This window comes from Ursus americanus, chromosome 6, assembly GCF_024610735.1.
Source record: "Ursus americanus isolate L20-20 chromosome 6, mUrsAme1.1.p, whole genome shotgun sequence".
NCBI classification, from domain to species: domain Eukaryota; kingdom Metazoa; phylum Chordata; class Mammalia; order Carnivora; family Ursidae; genus Ursus; species Ursus americanus.
In genome coordinates this window covers 60,317,189-60,339,162 of record NC_142132.1, presented here as the reverse complement: position 1 = coordinate 60,339,162, position 21,974 = coordinate 60,317,189, and the positions used below count along the sequence as shown (strand labels likewise).

Here is a 21,974-nt window from a genome sequence, read left to right as displayed (position 1 = left end):
TTGCTACTTTATGGGAAAATTAAAGACAAACAACATATGAAACCAAGTAGTTAAAACACATTGATTTTTTAAAGTGGCAAATCAACGATGTAACCATTATTATTTGTATCTAAGTCGAACACATTTCAAAGACCTATTACTAGCTTAAAAATAAAAATATAAATATTTAAATAAAAGTGAATAGATCCTACAGCTTTTATGATGAATCTGCAGTAAATATTTCATGGGTCTAGGTGTACCGGAATGTAAAGAAACTAGAACTCATGCATAACTAAGTAATTCAAGACTCTAAAGATATATCATTCTATGAGGAACTTCCACAGCCTAAGGGGAAGCAATGAGCTACCATCTGATGAAAGTCACAGTAGAATATCGCCCTAATCACAAAAAGACTATTATTCCAATGCTGAAAAAAGCCTTTGAAAATCCAAATAAAAATTACTAATTTAAAATCGAATATTCATAATTGAAAAAAAAAACTTTCTCCATTTTATTAATGGATTAAGAGTTCCTTTAAGGTCCTTTGTCTGACCATACTTTAAAAATAGTCTAAAGCCAAAATAAATAGTTGAGAGCCTGCATTTCTAGTAGGGCCTACACCACGCTATAGGAAGAATGCTTAGAACAACTGTATCCTGTTTGGGGCTCCATGCTGCACCACATTCCATTCACATGAGGAAGAGGAGAACAGATGAGCTCTCCTCAAAAAAACATTTTTAAAATAAATCAGCTACAGCTCTCAAACATAACTCAGCTGCTCAAACAAACCATGTTAAAGCTCACATTTAACATTTAACTGAAAATTCATGGAGTTTATGTCTGCAGTCTGAGTTTCTAACAATCTCCAGTTAACATTTAACAATTCCTTTCCCAAGTTAAAAAAAAAATCACGCTCACTAACTACAAAAATATGATATAAAATTCACTAAAAGAAAACACTGAAGCAGAAAACTAAGCAACATTTTAGAAGTCAAGGTTTAGTCTACAAGAAAAAAAAAAAAAGGGAAGAAAAAGAAAAAAAGACTGGAGTGACTTGAAAGAACAAAGTCCAAATTCCCACCCAAGCAGGTCTATTGAAAAACACGATACTGTTAGAAAACAAGTTGGGGGTGGGGACTGGAATACACCACACAAAAAAAAACCTTCGCAAAACAAATACCCCCACTTCCCTTAAAACACTATATTCTAAAAACCCTAATCTGAAACATTTCTGCTATAATACTTTAAACAATTAAACTCTAGTTTTTAATCTTCTTAGTGTTATGAAATTACTATACACACAATAATCCTTTCTGAACAAATGAAAATAGTTAAAATTTCTTAAAACTAAGAACATTAAAGCTAGATCAATAAAAGGCAGTGACCTTAATTCCTAAGGCTGAGAAGTAAAACCAAATGTAAATTAAGACAAAAGAAAAAGGAAGCAGAAAAATACAAACCGTACTTTGTTCTTCAGAATTTTAAAGTATCTTTAAATCTCAGAAATCCACGACACAGCTTTAAAGGTCAAGAAGTAGCTGACATTCCATTTCACTCTTGAGCAGTATTTTTTATCTAGCCCAAATACTTCTTTAGTCTTCAGAAATCACAGGCAAATGGCTCTCAAACCAAGCATTTCTGAGCTCACTTGCAGCGTCGTCATTGTATAGGAAGAAAAGCCAAGACCACAAAACGAAGCAGAGCTGTAACCTAACAAGTCTCCGACGAGCAAATGACGATTTTCTGTCTGCTCTGGCTCATCCCTGGCAGTGATGAGGATTACAACTCGCTCTTTGTCATCAGCACTGTGGTGTTAACGACTAAGAAATCCTGCAGCTGAAGCACTACTGCATCCTCCGATCTGGGTCAGGATAATTTCTCCCGAGGTCGCTTACATAACCAGTGAGATACTCCAAATAGAGAGAACAGCCATCCATCAGCTAGAGAAAGCCTTTCCCACTGTACTCTGTCTGCGTGGAAACACACTGCAGTAGCTTCCAACAGTGCAGACACCCAAATGAGAAAGACTACTTGGCTTAGGGCACACTGAGAGAAGGGAAGAGGCGGTGCTCTGTAAACTGTAACTAATCCCCCGTCACAGGTGCTGATGGAGTCACTTCCAGCACGAGTCACATTACTGGTGATTACTCATTTGGCTGCGGCCATAGAGACTGGCTCATAATTTTAACAACAGACAAAGACAGACTAGTGGTGAGACTGAGACCTCAAGTTTACTGTCTCTTTCAATAAAGCTAATGCAAATACAAAGTTTTTGCTTTCCAGATTTACCAAGGTGAGAAAGTGCAGAAAACAAATAATACGTAAATATCTCTCAAGTTGGCGAAAATGAAGTATAACTTTAAACTACTGAAAATACTTTGTGTGTTTTAAAGTCCTTATTTTTAGTTTAATCATTTGTCCTTAAAAATATACCGATATAAAAAAAAAACTCAGGAAAAAAACACTTAAAAGCATTTTTGGAGTTAACAGTCCAAATGAAATCAAATGACATAACCACAATGCTGTACTCAAAAGAAAAACTGGTGATATTTATTTTGGCAGATTAAAAAAATACTCCTGAAACAATCTGATTCTTTAAAAAAAAAACAATTTAATCTAGACAATTCAGTTATAAAAAATCTATAGTTTGAAAGCATAAAACGTATTTTCCTGATGTGTTACCTAACATGCTCATAACTTCTTTCTAGCCTCAAGAGTTGTGCTGCTGTCCAATATGGTGGCCACTAGCCACACATTGGTACAGAGCACCTGAAATGAGATTAGTCTAGATTTAGATATGTGTTGTATGTAATACGCACTGAACATGAAAAAACAATGTTAGATATCTGTAAGTGTAAGAAACATTCACCTATTTTTAAATGATGTGAATGGTCTTTGATTATAAATATGACCTGATGTAGATATCTCAATTTTAATAAACCTACAAATTCATGTTTTTTTTAATACCACATGCACAACCAATTCACCAAATCATATTAAGAGAAAAACTTCCAGTCCCCAGCCATTGCCCTGTCTCTCCATACCTATTCCAGATGTATCAGTTTCATTTCACAGAAAACATCAGGTTAACCACTGAAAAGGTATTTTCAACTTAATATATGATGGATTATATCTACAAAAATCTCAATCTTTTTGCTTGTTTTAAGGATGAAAGAGATGGACAATGATTATTCTAAGAATGTTAGTAAGATATATAGATTTAGAACACTGATGGCGCTAAAATAGAACTTCAGAACAAAAATTTTTTTTAAAAATAATAACTCAAGTGAATATTACATCATACACACCATTTCAATAATTCATTCATAATCACTCAGACATGAATGTAAAACATATATGGAAATAGAAGAATTCACAATATCATAAAATGTACAACAAAGAAAAAAACAACTGGATCAATATGGCAGGTTTATTCTAACCCCCAAACAACAAAGAAACATCAAATGCTTGATGCAGGCTATTATATTATGAAACAGCACATTTTCAGTACATTCCACATTACATTTCTACAATTTATTGTACATTAGAGAATGAGTTTAATATTTCACAGGATTCATCTTACAAGCTGACATAAATTCAAGTTTGACTATATGATATACACTGAAAAACAGCTGTCTTTGTTCCTCAAGTACTATCAGTCCCCTACAGAATCAAACGGCAAATAGAACTACACTTAGCTAACAATCCAAATTCCACAATATTTATATATTCGTAGTGACACAGAATGTAGTAATTCTTTAAAAATCAAAATAAGTAATATCAATAAAGAAAAAACATTCATTTTTATTTCATACTACATCATGGTTGAATTAAAATTCTTCTCCATTATTACCAAGAAATACTATATAGGGGCACCTGGGTGGCTCAGTCAGTTAATGTCTGCCTTCAGCTCAGGTCATGATGGTCCTGGGATTGAGTTCCATGGCTGGCTTGTGTGGGAAGCCTGATTCTCCTTCTCCCTCTGCTACTCCTTCCTCCACTCCTTGTGCTCTCTCTCTCTCTCTCTCTCTCAAATAAATAAAAATAAAATAAAATAAAATAAAATAAAGAAATACTATATAGTCAATTCTTAATGCAAATAAGCGGAGCACAAAGATGGAACTAGTTGAAAGCCATAAATATCTTTTTAATATTTATTTCATAAATTGAGCTTCCCAAATATTTGTAAAACATTTTTAAATATTTTTTTAAATATATGAATGTGAGCCTGGTCTAGTACTATGGTAAATTTCTAATACAAATATAAAAACAGTGAAATAACAATATAGAGAACCCACTTGGTAGCAAGCATAATAAGTTGCTCAGCTTTTACATCAAGTCTCCTTGATTCTCTCTAGTTCTTATAACTCCTTAGGGATGGTAGATACCACCTTTCAGACAACAAAAAGCACCATTTTGAGAGCAGAATTTTAGTCCTTTAGATCGGTTGTTCTTACGGTTTATAACTTAATGGATTAAGGAAGCAAGTTGAATAGTTACTGTTAATTTCTCTTTTCTTTCCCTTTTTCTTTCCTTTTTTTTGGGGGGGGGGGGTGGTTGAGGATAGGGGATTTAAAAGTCTTTTCTGGCAGCTAAACCAGCCTAGAGGAAGAGGAAACTACTCCAGTTACTGCCCAGAAATACACATCTCTGACTTCCTTCCTTTTTAGTTGGTTTCTAGGTTACAAGCTGAATAAATCAACAGAGGTGAGAAAGTAAACAGAGGCTAAAAGGAAAGCAACGCGGTATGGCTAGCTAAAGAAAATCTGTTTCTTCCAATAATGTAAGAACCTTACGTATGCAATTAAGAGTTAAAATAAATGAGCACTTTGGTTCCATTTATCGTGGGCCATGAAAGAAATAAATTCCCCATCTTTAAAGATATAGAAACCAAAAGAAGAAACAAGTGGATTTCTCCAAGTATACAGATTTTACAAAATAACTTAGGTTCAATGGCCTAGCACTATAAATATTTTGTAGGCATAAAGTTAAGAAAAGATGAAAAGAAGTAGTTCACAGGATTTCAGTGTGATATGGCCCTATGTGAGGCTAACTAGATTCAGGAAAATATTTTCTCAATATGCCCTATTGTCCTGTAATCCAAGAAAATATCGAATCAAACTACTGTAGTGTGGCAATGTCCAAAGGATTAGCTTCTTCACAAAAATGAATCTATGCAAAACGTCTAGGGACTGCAAAGATTGTATAGCACTGTTTCCTGCTTTCAGTAGACTATGAGTTCTACAAGGATTTCCAGATGACATGGGCCTAATCTTACGGATTTTTAAAACTTTCTTCCCTCCTTCAAGCTTGCAGCACATTCATTCTACCAACAAGTGTGGGATGTCTTTTATGTACCAAGGACTATGCTTCCCCTGGGGATACAATGGTGAGGAAAAGACAACCAAATTCCTACCCTATCATACATTCCACACTTTCAGTAGGAAACAGATAATCCAATTATCACAGAAATAAAAAATTACACCTTGTTAAGAACTCAACTAATAATTGGAGAATTAGTGTCCTTTCCCTCCTTTCTTCACTATATCTTTGATATCATACCCAGTCATCAAAGGGGAGTGCAACAGAATGTGTCCATTCTTTAAACCTTGCAGATTTTAATGACATATAGTTGAGCTAAGAAAAATCACTACTAAGAATACTTAACATAAAAACACTCTATGCAAATAGACTCTATATTTTTCAATAAGCATATGGCTGAATTCAGTTTTCTTTATTTTTTCCTTCTAGGCTTTCAGAATACTAATAAGGCACATACTCTACTCTAGAGTAGTTCTGAGTTTGTCATCTCTATGTCTTCTCTTTCAGAATTTTCCTGGTTAGATAGACTTCTTTACTCCCAATATTATGAGGTGACATTTACTCTTCTGTCACTGAAACTTTGCAGGTGTGTGCCATTAAGATAACCAATTTTTCTTTCTATAAATAAATAATTCCAAACCATAATTTTATACCTGTATTTTATACCATTATTAGGACATTATCAAATTTATATCCTGTCACCACATAAAGCCAAACAGGACTAGAATTAAATGCTTAATCTTTCCCAAGCTATTTACACTTCTTTCAAAACCACTGTAAGTACTATCACTAGTTACTTTAGGTATAGATACCTCAAAATTCATTAATAAAGTGATCACGCTATTTTATAATTTACTTTGTTTCCCTTGTTCATATAATATTCTGAATACCTGATATTTTCCTTTAAAACTCTGTCAATAATGAAAACGTAATTTTTCTATAAATTATTCTATAGCTTTAATCTGACCTCAATAAAAATACCAGTAAGACTTCAGAACTAGAAAAATCAATTTTATGGGGGTGCTTGCATGGCTCAGTTGGTTAAGCATTTGCCTTCAGCTCAGGTCATGTTCCCAGGGTCCTGGGATGGAGCCCCACATCAGGCTCCCTGTTTGGTAGGGAGTCTGCTTCTCCCTCTCACTTTCTCTCTCCTTCTGTGTGCTCTCTCTCCCAAATAAGTAATTAAAAAAAAAAAAAAAAAAAGAAAAGTCAGTTTTATGTAAAAGCAAATAAGGAAAGTTCTAAAAAGATAGAAAAAGAAAAAAAAAATCAACGATAAGGAACTAGCCCTAACAGATAATTACATTTCAGTGCTCCAATTAATACAACAGTGTGAAACTGGAACATGAATCTACAGTCATCAGTGGATAGTTTAGATAAAGTCCCTAAATAACATCAGATAAGTATGAGTATTTAGTGTAAGATAAAGGCGGATTTTCCTATCATAGGAGGGAAAAAAAGAGATGAGAAAAAACTGAATAATTTTTTTAAAAAGGAAAATGGAACTTTAGAGAGTAGTAATCTAATTTTTACAGATGAAGAAATCGATACTTAAAGAGAATAAGTGACTGAATTTTCTTGTCCAAAACCTTGTTTATAGAAGCCCTGGGACTAGAACCTGGATTTCCTAACTCATAGCTGAATGATTTTTATTCTAGGATGGTGTGAAAGAACTGTATTGTTTTCATGCTTGTTGGCATGAGATGGCAAAGTGCAAAGTGTTTTGCCATCTGCTGAATAAAACTTTAAACTTTGAACATAAAATGGAGGAAAATGAAACCAGTTTAGAACAAACTACAAAATCATATACCTGAGGAAAAAAGGGTAAACATAATAATTTATATATTTTTAATACGCTTTACTAACACTTATGTCACCTTTCAGAAAGAAGAAATAAGCAGGATTAGGAAAAAAAGCAACTCAATATGAAAGGGTTTTTAAGACTGTGTTCATAAAAAGAACACTTGGGAAGATGATAAACCATTAATGGTTAAAAAGAAAAGGAAAGTTTAACTCCTATTTTGTTATTATTATTTCTGTCAAGGAAAGTATTTTTAATATGGCAAGTGTAAACTAGATTAAAAATAAACCATAAAGGATAGTAGAGGATCTTTTTTTAGAAACCAAATTAGTTTTCCTTATAAAAAAATACACAATTAGAGATAATCTGGAAAACAAAAGAAATGGGTAAAAAGGATTCCCTAGTTTTAACAATTTACTCAGCAGTTCCTAAGTAACAGGACTTGGGGCGCCTGAGTGGCTCAGTCAGTTAAGCATCTGGCTTCTTTCTGCCTTTGGCTCAGGTCATGACCTCAAGGTCCTGGGATCAGGCCTTGCAGCAGGCTTCCTACTTGGCGGGGCGTCTGCTTTTCCCTCTCTCGCTGTCCTCCCCCACCTCGCTTGTGGTCTCTCTCTGTCTCAAATAAATAAATAAAATCTTAAAAAAAAAAAAAAAAAAGAAATTGGACTTTTAGCCCCTTTTTCTTCCACAAGTTTATTTGTTACCAAGTTTCAAGATACAATTTAAAATGAGCAGCTTTGGGGCGCCTGGGTGGCACAGCGGTTAAGCGTCTGCCTTCGGCTCAGGGCGTGATCCTGGCATTATGGGATCGAGCCCCACATCAGGCTCTTCCGCTATGAGCCTGCTTCTTCCTCTCCCACTCCCCCTGCTTGTGTTCCCTCTCTCGCTGGCTGTCTCTCTCTCTCTGTCGAATGAATAAATAAAATCTTTAAATAAATAAATAAATAAATAAATAAAATGAGCAGCTTATAAATTATATCTTGAAACTCATTTTCTTATATTGCCATTATTTTAAATAGCTACCTAATAAAAACCTAATCAAGTAAATGAGCACTGAATTTTATTATGCATTTTCTTAGTGTTGGATATTTAGACCTTTTTCACTGCTCTATTATTACAAAAAAATAGGAACATCGTCATGCTTTCATTAACTAAAAACCCAAGTTGAGATGGGTTCAAATAAATTACATGTTAGCATATTAACTTGATAGATATAAACTTAGAGCTATTATTGATAGTCTTTGGAAAAACAAATCAAGGCATTATCAAGATATTACAGACAGACATCTACTGATATTTATAAAGGAGGAAAAGGGCAATTCAGAAACAAATTGCATGCTAGTAAACTTGAACTCCAGCAAAACTCCAAGATGGATAGTTAGAATTATCAAAAAAAAAAAAAAAAAAAAAACCACCAAATACACAGTGATTACTAAGAGCCAAATATACTCATTGAGAGTAGTTTGTCTTTCGATAAAAACAAAGGTTACTTTCATGAAGACAACCTGCAATAGGAAAGTCAATGAAATATGTCTTGGATGACAGTTTTTAATGCATCCGAAACTGATTAAAGAAATGCTAAATAACAGTACTGTTTTTAACCTATACATTTAACCTGTACCTGTACTGTTTCTAAGTTTCATCTTTTGTCTTATACACTATCACATGAAGGCTATCTTTATTTGCGAATTAATAAATGACAGAATGATTCAAAAAAGAGAGGCAGTAGTCCCTTGAGATCTTGCATTGGTCATACTATCTCTGAATATCTTGTTCAATTTGGGGAATCATAATATGAGAAACAATTACAAACTGAGATGTGTCAAAGACATTTAAAAATCACGGATTATTAGGATCATTTAAAGAAATGGAGAATGTCTTGCCTGGAGAAGAGGAGAAGGACAAATAATGATTTATAATTATTTAAAGTGTTAGATAATTTGGAAAGGAAGGACCTTATAAGTAAAATTTCAAAGGCCAATTCTAGCTCAGCACAAAGAATTTAAAAATTTCTAATAATTAAACATTATCATACCAAAGCTGATTTACTCATAAAGTAGTGAACTTCCAATTACTAGAAGCAATTATGAAAAATCTGGATGAACACCTGACAAGTCTGTCATTGAAAGATCCCATTTCTGGCTTTGGCAAGGAGTGATTTATAAAAAGTTAAAGATTCTTTCAAATTCTAAGAATCTAATACTGTCTTCTTTAAGTCATTTACTTAATTTTTATGAGCAAAGATAAGGAAGATTAAATCAAACTTTTCATAAACACTGCTTCTACTTTTGCATATATGAAAGCATTAAAGGAATCCTGCTGAATGTTTATGTATTATTCAGATAAGGTGGCAGAATTAAAAGTAACTTCTCCCATATCAGAATAAATTAAGTTAACCAAGGTTTGTACCATTGGGCAGAAATAAAACTATATGGGAGACAGAAGTGATATGGGATATCTGTAGTCCACAGATCCTTTATCTCTTACGATGAAAAAACAAATGTAATTTTGTGGGAATTAGAAATATTACAAAATTAAGTCAACCCAACCATAAATGCAAGACATGTGTTAAAAAGGTTAATAATCAAGATCACAGAAGAAATGCAAAGTTAAGCTAAAAGAAAATATGTCTTATAGTCTTGAGTCCTGACAAGCATACTATCCTCAGAAAGTAAGGTATATAAACTAATGTTTGCATATAATTGATTTCCTGGCCTTTTTTGTTCTAAAACTAATTTAAAAATTGTATTTTCCAATTGTTCTTAATCATTTCATTATTTGTACTTTTGGAAACTTGAATATCTATTTCTTTACTGGTTTTGTTCATTTCCGTCTGGCAAACATCTGTTTCTTGTGCAGCACAAGTGAACAAGGCTCTACAATTATTTCCCCATTACCTCCTTGTTTGTCAAAATCTCTGATGATGTCAGCAACAATCTGGAAGCTGAATTTTTCAACTAATAGGGGGATTCACAATTTCCATTAAGCATGATATGGTAATTATTTTACTTATTTAAAAAATTAATGCTTTTTAGGTGGTGATGATCATATATGCTAAGTATCACTTAGATTCAAAATATGGTTAATATCAAAATTATCAAAGTTTCAACCATATTTCTTTAATTGTTAATTTATGCCAACATTTTGACAGCCATGATAAAATACTGTGATGCAAATTAAAAAAACTAAAATGAAAGAGAAAACTTTACATAAAGACTTTCGTACTGTTTTCTTTCAATTATCAACAAATTAATAATTCATTTAAAATGAACTTTTCTTCTTCTATGACATGTTGTAATATAACTGAAAGTTGTATTATGTGCTCACTTTGGCAGCACATATTCTAAAATTGGAACAAAAGCTATACTGCAAACAACTACAGAGAAGATGTAATCTCATGTCAATAACCACTGATACACTTCCTTTAAACAAAGTCCCTCCCCTCTAAAGCTCTAAGTTTTCTTAATTCAGGTCAGTTCCTGTTTCACTGAGGACTCTTCCTCTGAAGGATGAGGCATCAAAAAATCCCAAAACTAACTGGGAAGAAAATGTTGAGGCCCACTAATAATGCCCAGAAGCCCTGCTTAAGTTTATGTCTATAGAGAGAAGAAAGTTTCAAAATTAGACTTTTCATGGATAATCAAGATTCCTTCCAGGATTTTAGTTTCCTTCAAAGTTTCAGACAGCCTGGAAGCAATCTGCACAAATAAACTTCTTTGGGACTCCTGTGGATTTAGCAGTGCTTTATAGCTTTTCAAACAGTTGCTTTTTCCTTGGGGATTTGAAAGCTTCCCTTCACTGATAACCTGACCACCTGCTACAGGAGATTTTTAAAAATAGAACAAGTTTTCCTAATTTCAGGATTCCTTAGGATTATATTTCCTGCTTCCCATCACATTTAGGTCAATTTATATTTTAATATTTTAACTTTGAATTATATTCTACTTGGCCTTGGAGAACATGAGCATACTTTATTTTTTTTTTTTTAAGATTTTATTTATTTGAGAGAGACAACTTGTGCATACACATTAGTAGGGGGAAGGGGCAGAGGGACAAGCAGACTCCCTGCTGAGTGGGGAGCCCAACTCAGGGCTTGGTCCCAAGACTCTGAGATCATGACCTGAGCCAAAGTCAGATGCTTAACCCAATGAGCCACCAGGCACATCGAGCATACTTTAAAAGTTACATTATTTAAAGAAAAAAACCAGTTTAAGTGGTCATGGAACTATGCAGTTTTCTACTCTCATAGGAAAAAATGCTACATAGAAAAGCAATTGTTTATGAAACCGGTTCATCAATGAATGGGTCAACTAAAAATGCCTGTGTACTTTCCATTGCCACTTCCTTTGCCAGGAAGGAGTTTTCTTTACCATTCTCTTACAGTGGTAAACTAGATGGAGCTTTGTTAGGACGTAATATGTTTATTACTATATTAATTGGTTAGAAATTCTGAAAGGTGATCTTTGCTTCCAGAGCTTGATGCTGAAGGCACAGAGTGGTGTTAGCCAAGTCCTAGAATAGTGGTTCTCAATGGGTAGCCCCCTGTCTGGACAGCATCAGCAATAACAAGCAACTAGTTAAAAACACCCATTATCAGGTTCCACCCCACACTATCCGAATAAGAAATTCCAGGGGTGGGGTCTAGCAATCTGTGTTGTAACAAGTCTCTGAGTAACTCTGAAGCACTGTAAAACTGGAGACCCAGTGACTTAACGCCAAGTGGCTTTTTGTTTTGTTTTGTTTTTTTTAATTAGAGAGAGAGAGAGAGAGAGAGAAAGGCTGAGGGAAAAGGAGAGAGAGAATCTTAAGCAGGATCTACGCTCAGCATGGAGGCGGGGCTTGATCTCAAGACCCTGAGGATCATGACCTGAGCTGAAATCAAGAGTCAGATTAACGAATGAGCCACCCAAGCACCCCAAAGCAAGTGTTCTTAAACTTTTTGGAGTCGAGGAACTCTCAGAGTCTGACAAAAGCTATAGCTCCCCCAGAAACATGAACATACATAATTTTGCATCACAATTTCAGGAGTTTCCAAGATCATCTGGAGAACCTAAGAATATACATTCCTAAGCTTTAACCCTGATGAGCAACTGAACCAAAAACTCTGAGGATGGAGTACTGTACTTGTAAATATTTTTAAAACTTTATTTTTAAATCTTTGCCCTGCTGCCTTAACATCCCCACAAACAAGCTCTAATTATCCTACCCAGGTGACCAGGTGCACCAGGTTGATAAGGTTGGCCCCTGGCCCACAAGTTTTCCTTCCTGCCCTCCCCTGACGAGGACCTAGTAACAACATTCAAACACACCAATGAAATCCCCTTGCTCTTGTTCTTGTGTATTCCAACCTAACATACCAACAAAGGCACAAACCCACAGGTCTTTGTATTCTCCCCTTGGCTCCACACCTACTTGGTTGAATCTACTCCCTTCTGGCACAAAGTGACTTTATCTCTCTAGGACCTAAGAGTATAATAAACTTTGTTTTCCTGTGCCTCTCCTATGGTCTCCTATTGTGGCTGAACCTGACTGAACATCACATAAAAAAACACAGGACAAGCCCAGGAATCCTTAGTTCTAAAATGCTATCTGAGTTAAATCTGAGGTTTGGTCAGTTTTGGGAACCACAAATCGTGGTTGAGAACACCTGTTCTACAGTGACTATATCTCAGGATAGAATGCCCCAGTCCAGGTCTTAGACTTTCTCTTGATAGATCAGACCAGTCTCCTTGTCACTTTGCTGACTTAACCTCCTACTTTCTCAGGAAGCACAGGATCTTTAAATAGCTTACATTGGAAAGCTGTTCCTTCTCAATGTGGGGATATTTGAGCCATGCAGAGATCAATTTCACTCATCAGGTTTTCAAATTCAAGTAACCTATGGCTAGCAGAGGCTAAATGCTTTCAAATTATGCAGAGAGATAACTATTTAAAGATGCCTTCCCTTCCTAAAAATATCAAGCAGTTAAAGGAGCAGGCTTAGAAAGTGGCAATGTTGCATCCCTAGATTACAAGGAAAGAGAAAACACAGCCCAAACAGTAAACAATATAACCACAAAGGTAGTTTCCTCTTGATGCTTAAAAAAGATGAGGTTTCCAATCATTGCTGTTCCCTACTTTTTACTCATTGTTGGAGGAACAAAGAGGAAGTGCCTCAAGAGACGATATGAAGAGCCAGAAGTGTAGTTAATCATTCAACAAAAGATTTCAAAGCTGATTAAAACTGCCTGTGAAGCAAAAAAAAAAATTTCCCAGGTCACATGAACTATGAACTCAGAATGACTTGGCTCAAGACTGTGGCCAAAGGAGCTGAAGGCCCAAAATTACACCATAAACGTTACTATCACATATGATCAACTGTAGCTATTTTGGGTGTGGGGTAGGGGTGGAGACTAAAGTTAAGTGTCCTATCCTGACATCTAGAAAGTACACATGAAGTTATAATTAAGGCGCTTATCTTTCAAAAAATACATTCAAAATGTTACTCATTTTGATATAGAAAGCATAAAACATTTACTACTCGTGAATCAAGTACATGCTTTGATAACTACAAGTTCATGGCCATTTATTATACATTACGTAGCGAACATAAGTGAAGTACCTATAATGTGCTACCTACCCACTATGCATGGTATTATACACAGGAAATAAGAATTACGAATATTTTATTTTCCCTGGTACCTATCTAGATAACAAAGGAACTGCTCTTACACAATGAAATTTAACAACAGTAAATGTTAAATCTCTAGTTTTAGGTTCCAAAAAGCTACAATTTAAGTCTAGTGCAACACACACTCCCACCCCATCCCTCACAAGGACACATTAGTATAATATGTGGTAAAACCTGCTTGGCAGCTTGTGATGCAAAAAAGGATTAGGAAGTTTTATTCAGTCTACAAATATTCACTGGAACGTCTACAATGTGTTAAGCACTGTCCCAGAGATTTTGGATGATGCAAAGATGAGGCTAAACAGAAACTCATTATAAGGCAAGAATGTACTGTGGTGTGAATGCTGAAAATGCTATTATAGAGTGTTCCAAATATGTTAAGTAACAGTCTCAATATATTGAGATCACTTCACATGAAAATTAAAGGCATCCCATTCAGAAAGACACTCACACTAGAATATAAACAAAAACAGGTGATCTGGAGAGTGGAAGTTCTGTCTATAATCAAATCATATTAATACTGGTTAAAGGAATTGGGACTGTTTAGTCTAAGGTCTTTACTATACTTTAATATATAGGAAAATTTTAACATACCGTGTTCTAGAGCAGAAGCAAGCAAGCAAGAAAAGCAAAAGCCTTCAAGAAGTCCAGAAAGTCCTCGAAATTATTTATAAAAATTTGTGAATATAAGCATTGCCCCCCCCCCCTGGAAAAAGGATTACTGATAATTTCTATCAGATTTTCAAAGAAGTCCCTGATCCAACAGATCTAAGAACTGGTGCCTAAAAAATAAACTAGGGCCACTAATGCAAGTAACATATAACCAGATTTTGGTCCAATGTTCGGAAAAGCTTTGTAACAATTTTAGCTGCCCAGTAATGGAATGAGCTACTTTATAAAGCAGTAATATCTCAGAAAGAAAGCATTTATGCAGAGGGTGTTTATTTATATAGGATACCATGTATAAGACATTGCAGGTGCACTGTCAAATCTGTCAGGGCTTCAATTTGAAAATATATTTGTTTTGAAATTCTAAATCATATTTAAGAACATAACAGTTTTCAACATTGTCAAAAGTGTATTAGAGGCTAAATCATTGTTATGTAAGAATTTTATTTATGGGTGGGAGGAATATGACATAATAAATAGCCGTAAATGTATGTTGTATTTTTTGGATAATATCCAATTCTGTTCTAGCTAACAACAAATGGGAAACATGAAACTCATAAGATGTGGTTAGTATAGTCAGCAAGCACCCAGTGTGGCACAGGAGACACAAAGAGAGAACAGACAGAAAGAGAATACATGGAAACACCAAGTAAATCTAATCATTAAGCTCAGACGTCACCCCTAAATGGTCATTCATTGGTGATTCCCATTATGGCCTTATACATCCTCTGCCAAAAATGTAAAAGATGAAAGGCATGGCTGCTCAGCAAGTCTTTGGCAAGTAATACTTGTGGCCAGGCTTACTTACTCTTGCAAAAATAAGCATGTATTGATTCCAGGCCCCTTCCCTTGGCTAAGTTCCCAGGCTCATATCCAACTCTGGTCCTTACGGTTATGTTATCAGCAGGGAAGGCTGTGTGGCACAGATAGGACAAAAGAACTTGGTAAGTCTCAGAATTATGATTCTTTCATCTTGACTGCACCATATCCTGAATATGTTCATCAACCTCATATCCTTACCCTTCTTTCTTTTCAAAATTTGATATATCTTTATCTATCTATCTATCTATCTATCTATCTATCTATCTATCTATCTATCTATCTATCTTTTTTTAAAAGTAAGCTCAACACCCAGCTTGGGGCTTGAACTCATGTCCCCAAGATCAAGAGTCACATGCTCAGCCAACTGAGCCAGCCAGGGGCCTCTCTTTTCAAAGTTTTTAATAGATTTTTTTTCTTTCTTTCTTTCTTTCTTTTTTAAAGATTTTATTTATTTGAAGAGAGAGAGGACGAGGTTGGGGGGTAGGAGTCGGGGGCAGAGGGAGAGGGAGAAGCAGACTCCCCGCTGAGCAGAGAGCCCAACTCAGGGCTCAATCCCAGCACCCCGGGATCAAGACCTAAGCTGAAGACAGTTGCTTAACCAACTTAGCCACCGAGGTCCCCCAGCTTCTTTCATTTAGTAACAGTCATTTAAGGTTCCTCTATGTCTCTTCATGGTTTCATTGTTCATTTCTTTTTAGTGTTGAATAATATTCCATTGTCTGGATGTACCATATTTTATCCATTCACCTACTGAAAGACACCTTGGTTGCTTCCAAGTTTTGGTAACTATAAATAAAGCTGCTTTAAACATCCGGGGACAGGTTTTTGTATGAACATAAGTTTTCAACTCATGTGAGTAAATACCAAGGAGCACAACTGCTGCATAATATGGTAAGAGTGTTCAAGGTGTTTTCTTGTTTCGTTTTGTTTTGTTTTTAAGATTTTATTGTTCTATTTGTCAGAGAAAGAGAGAGAGGGAGACAGCACAAGCAGGGGGAGCTACAGACAGAGGGAGAAGCAGGCTCCATGCTGAGCAAGGAGCCCAATGCAGGACTGGATCCAAGGACCCTTGGGATCATCACCTGAGTCAAAGGCAGACTCCTAACCACTGAACCACCCAGGTGTCCCAAGAGTGTTCAAGTTTTGTAAGAAATTGCCAAACTGTCTTCCAAAGTGTCTGTACCCATTGTACTTTCCCCCCGGCAATGAACCAGAGTTCCTTTCCCTCAGTATCCTTGTCAGCATTTGGTATTATTAGCATTTTGGGATTTTTGCCCCCGTTCTAGTAGGTATGTAGTGGTATTTCCTTATTTAAATTTGCAATTCTCTATTGACATCTGATGTTGAACATCTTTTCACATGCATGCTTGCCATTTATAAATCTTCTTTGGTGAGATGTCTATTCAGGACCATTTTTTAATCAGTTGTTTGTTTACTTACTGTTGAATTTTAAGAGTTCTTCGTATATTTTCAATGGTAGTCTTTAATCAGATATGTACTTTTGCAAATACTTTCTTCCAGTCAGTGGCCTGTCTTCCCATTCTCTTAATCTGCTTAACTTGTTGCTATATATATATTTTTTGTATACATATTTTTTATTTCACAAGCTATGTTACTACAACAAATACATATATAGATAACACTTTTGCACTGTTTTCCACTTTTTTTATATATTAATTTTTAATTATATTATGTTAGTCACCATACAGTACATCCCTAGTTTCTGATGTAAAGTTCCATGATTCATTACTTGCGTATAACACCCAGTACACCATGCAATACGTACCCTCCTTAATACCCACCACCGGCTTATCCCATTCCCCCACCCCCCCTCCCCTCTAAGGCCCTCAGTTTGTTTTCCAGAGTCCATAGTCTCTCATGGTTCATTCCCCCTTCTGTTTACCCCCCCTTTCTTCTTCCCTTTCTTCTCCTACCAATCTTCCTACTATTTATGTTCCATAAATGAGTGAAACCATATGATAATTGTCTTTCTCTGCTTGACGTATTTCACTTAGCATTATCTCCTCCAGTCCTGTCCATGTTGCTGCAAAAGTTGAGAAATCTTTCCTTTTGATGGCTAATATTCCATTGTATATAAGGACCACATCTTCTTAATCCAGTCATCTGTTGAAGGGCATCTCGGCTCCTTCCACAATTTAGCTATTGTGGACAATGCTGCTATGAACCTATATATTTTAAAATTGATTAAACAACTCTTAATTCCAATATTTTAAAATGCTCTGTGGCTCTTTTTGTTGCAGAGCTTCTGGGAGACTTTGTCAGATAGTGCCCATAAAAAGTACATTATATCAGAGTAATTTCCTATACAACACTAGTAAACTTTGGCTCACCTGTCAAAAATTCAGAATTAATGAAGTTTAAATCATTGTACTTCTTCTCAGTTCATTCTTTTGATAGTCATGTAAAAAAGCTTTCATTTGGTTTATTCACGGAAGAACGTCATAAGAGAAACCTAAACATTTTTCTCTCCTGGAGGACAAGTAAGTAATTTTTAATTACTCATTTTCTAGGCACATGATAAAAGTTATTTATGATTTGAAGTAAAGAAACAAAACGCACGGATATAAATTCATGGCTAGAAATGTTAACTAAAACAGCAAAAAAGAACTGATGGACAGTAAAAACCTTTAGAAATACTTCTTTTCTCTTTTTAGCAATAGCAGTAATACTCTGGCTTATAAATTAAGACAATGAGCAGTGACTTGGTTTTCAGGAATGGTGACTAAAGCTCCTTGATGGATGGTATTTGCATGTTTATTTATAATTTAAATTAATGTATTTATAAGTTAAATCCATTATAATAAAGATTCAAGAGACTGTACAAATTCCTTAATTCTAAAATAAATATTCTTGCAGCTGATATTAAAGTTTGTAGGCGACTGGTTGAATCTTTAAGAAAAAAATTTTTTAGGGGGCTCAAAGAGCATGCAACAGAAGAGCATATGAGTTCAAGCCCCACACTGGGTGTACAGATTACTTAAAAATAAAAACTTAGGGGGTGCCTGGATGGCTCAGTCGTTAAGCATCTGCCTTCAGCTCAGGGCGTGATCCCAGGGTCCTGGGATCGAACCCCACATCGGGCTCGATCCCAGGGTCCTGGGATCGAACCCCACATCGGGCTCCCTACTCTGCTGGGAGGCTACTTCTTCCTCTCCCACTCCCCCTGCTTGCGTTCCCTTTCTCGCTGGCTGTCTCTCTCTGTCAGATAAATAAATAAAATCTTTAAAAAATAAAAAAATAAAAGTAAAAATAAAAATAAAAATAAAAACTTAAAAATAAAATTTTTAAACATAGCCTTTAACACAGCAGTATTTACTATAATATCACCCAAATATAAAGTCACAGATGTCAGGGCACCTGGGTGGCTCAGTCAGTTAAGGGTCTGCCCTAGGCCCTGGTACTAATCCCAGAGTCCTGAGACCCAGGCCTGTGTCAGGTTCCCTGCTGAGCAGGGAGCCTGCTTCTCCCTCTCCCTCTCCTCTGCCCCTCTGCTGCTGCTTGAGTGTACTCGTGCTCTCTCTCAAATAAGTAAATAAAATTTAAAAAAATAAAATAAAATCATAGATGTCACAAATACTTAAAAACCATGAAATTTTTAAAATGTCATTCATTATTCAAAAGCCTGATTACAGGGGCGCCTGGGTGGCACAGCGGTTAAGCGTCTGCCTTCGGCTCAGGGCGTGATCCTGGCGTTATGGGATCGAGCCCCACATCAGGCTCCTCCGCTGGGAGCCTGCTTCTTCCTCTCCCACTCCCCCTGCTTGTGTTCCCTCTCTCGCTGGCTCTCTATCTCTGTCTAGTAAATAAATAAAATCTTTAAAAAAAAAAAAAAGATAACTTAAAAATAAATCTTAAAAAAAAAGTCATCCTAGTAGTCATTCCCACAGACTGAATGACCCCAGGATCTACTTTAGTCTGTGGGAGTAATTAAGACAGGATAAACATCATTATGTCATACTAATGGTCAACAAATATCCTTAGGTATATTTTATAGTCCCTCATTATTAACATAATGATATAAGACCACTCACCATTCTTAATCTCTTTTGCAGAGCCATAGTCTACCTCCAACCTAGCCAAGATATCTTTTCCAGCAGAATCATACACTCTAACCGCTGACCAGGAATAATCATTTCCATTATTGTTATTTTAAAACTAATCCCATAGAATAAATGACTCCCTCGACCTTTTACTGAAATCCTGTGCTTGCCATAAAAACTCAGCTGAGGTAAAAACCCAGCCACGCTATTAGATTTGTCCATCTAGTTATCAAATCAACCAACCAATATCTGGGGAGAAGCACTGTATAGAACCAGACTAACATCTCCTGCTTTCACAGAGCTTTCACTCCAGTAGGGATGGATAAACAATCAATACTTTCCTAGCCATATTCCGTGTAAGTACCGCACGCTAACTGATTGTGCCGCTGGAGCTCCTAGCCATAATCTGAAGTGAAGACCTCTCCTGTTTCCTTTAGTTACTACTTATGGTTACTACTACCACTCTCTCAGTGCTACAACATAGCTGGCAATACTTAACATTTATTTATCTTCCTTTATGGTAAACACTTTATATAACATACCCCTTGACATGAAAATATGGCCTCAAGATAAAATCTTCAAGTAATGCTAGTTTTATAAACCTATATAATCTACCCTTTTTATTTCTGCATTCTCTTCAAGATGTTCTCTCAAAGTAATGGCCCGTTCATTGGCAAATCCCAGTCTCTTTGCAGTATTCAGAAGCATGCTACATTAATGTTCTTAGAAACTTACTCCTCCCCTGACTCTGCAAATATCATGTTCTGATGCTTCTTCCTGACTCTCTGCCATCTTCCTAGCTGCTCCACTTCTTTTCAACCCTTAAATGTGGATATGGCTGAAGATCTATCACTTTGAAGTCCAGCAGAGCATCTCACCGTTTTCAGTATTATCTAAATGCAGAAAACTGCCACATCTAGGTACCTTTTTTCTGACCTTTCTCACTGTACTAATTCAGTTCTTTTGATTTCTTAATTGGCCTCTGGCGTTTGATGTTACTCTTGCAAGTTGACCCTAAAGCAAATATGACTAAATCATTCCCTTGTGCAAATTACTTTGGTATTTACATACAGAAAGGTGTCCAAATCTTCTTCACTCTTGTAGATGAACTCCCATTTCTGCCTCATTTTCCACTACCTCATTTCCCTAATTATGCATTTCTTACATCCTTAAACATCCTCCGTTCTTTCTCATTTATTTTGATTAGCTCAAGATATTTTCCCATATCCATCTGTTAAAATTCGATCAAATCTTTTCTTTCAAGACCTAGTTCAAACACAACTTTTTCTGTAACTTTTCAGATATCACCAGTCAACATTAATCTTTACCTTCTCGTATGTCCACTGGTGTTTGTTTAGACTTTAACTATGACACAATAAAAGAGCTTTAATTATTTATTTATGCCTGTATCTGTTTATAGAAAACTTTGAGGTCTGGAAGTACAAAGATCCTTTTTCATTCATCTTTGTACTTTCCATAGTGTCTAAACAAAGGATTTGCACAACAAAGACTATCATTAAATATTTGTAAAGAAGTTCTAGAATTGATGGTCCTTAAGTGAAAACACCTTCCAAGCCCTTAAGAAATTAATTTTAAAACAGCACTATCAAAAATGTAGAACTAAACTGTTATGGTCAGCACGTACTTTTATACAAGGCTACTATGTAAGGTAGTGTCACAACCATTTTGAGGCCACCAAATTAAAAAGGGGAATTTGCGGGTAAGGAATTCTCCCTGACATACTAAAAAATCTTAGTACACTAGTTAGTATCTAGTCAGCATTTAGAAGAATTCTGAGGGCAGCCATAAGTACTATAAAATGAAAGCCTGAATAAGAAATTAAGTGTTTCAATCTCATGAGTTGTCTTTTCATAAATTCCTTTTTTTTTTTAAAAGATTTCTTTATTCATTTGAGAGAGAGAAAGAGAAAGAGAACGTGAGGCGAGGAGGGGCCAAGGGAGAGGGAGAGGGAAAGAGGGAAAGAAACTTCAGCAGACTCTGTGCTCAGTGAGGAGGCTGATGCGGGGCTTGATCTCAGGACCCTGAGCGATCACTACCTGAGCCTATCATGACCTGAGCCAAAATCAGGAGTCAGACTCTTTAACTGACTGTGCCACTCAGGTGCCCCTTATAGATTCTTTTCTTGCACAGAATCCATACGGGTTCACCAGGTAGCCTGTTGATCAAGAAAAAATTAGTTCCAAAGAGTCTGAGGACAAATTTTGTAATGTTTTAGTTAATAAGCACAATTGGTAAGTACAGGCTGATTGTTGTTATTTGCAGTAGTATGGTCTATAAAGTTACCACAAACACTGAATTACCACACTGCTCCTAGTGGAAATATAAGAGTAGGTTCCTGCAAGGCTCTGGGTCACATTTTAATCAATCTATTAATATACAGTCTTCTTTTATGTGTGTTTCTGCTTCAAGACCCCTTATTTAATACATTGTTGAATCACTAGCATTGAAATCAAGGCCAACAGCCCTATAACTCATGTCTAAATGAAGCTTATCTAACTTTCTCACCTATGAAATAACATTTTTAAAAAATATTTTATTTATTTATTTGACAGAGATCATGAGGGCACAGAGGGAGCAGTAGTGAGATAGAGAGAAGCAGGGTCCCTGCTGAGACGGGAGCCCGATGCAA

The 21,974-nt window shown here is 35.8% G+C and overlaps 1 protein-coding gene across 7 annotated transcripts in view; it reads right to left on the bottom strand.

The window, feature by feature from the left end:
* The window catches only part of JMJD1C (jumonji domain containing 1C), a 320,195-nt gene that overhangs the window by 89,407 nt on the left and 208,814 nt on the right, over positions 1-21,974 (bottom strand). Inside the window, exon 1 of one of the 7 annotated variants that reach the window (XM_045783472.2) lies at positions 1,440-2,290. The exons of 5 other annotated variants lie outside the window; for them this stretch is intronic. The gene's annotated coding sequence lies outside the window, so the exon portion shown is untranslated. Of the gene's footprint in view, positions 1-1,439; positions 2,291-21,974 lie in introns of those variants that run through there. One more of the 7 variants, XM_045783471.2, reaches the window with a different exon arrangement.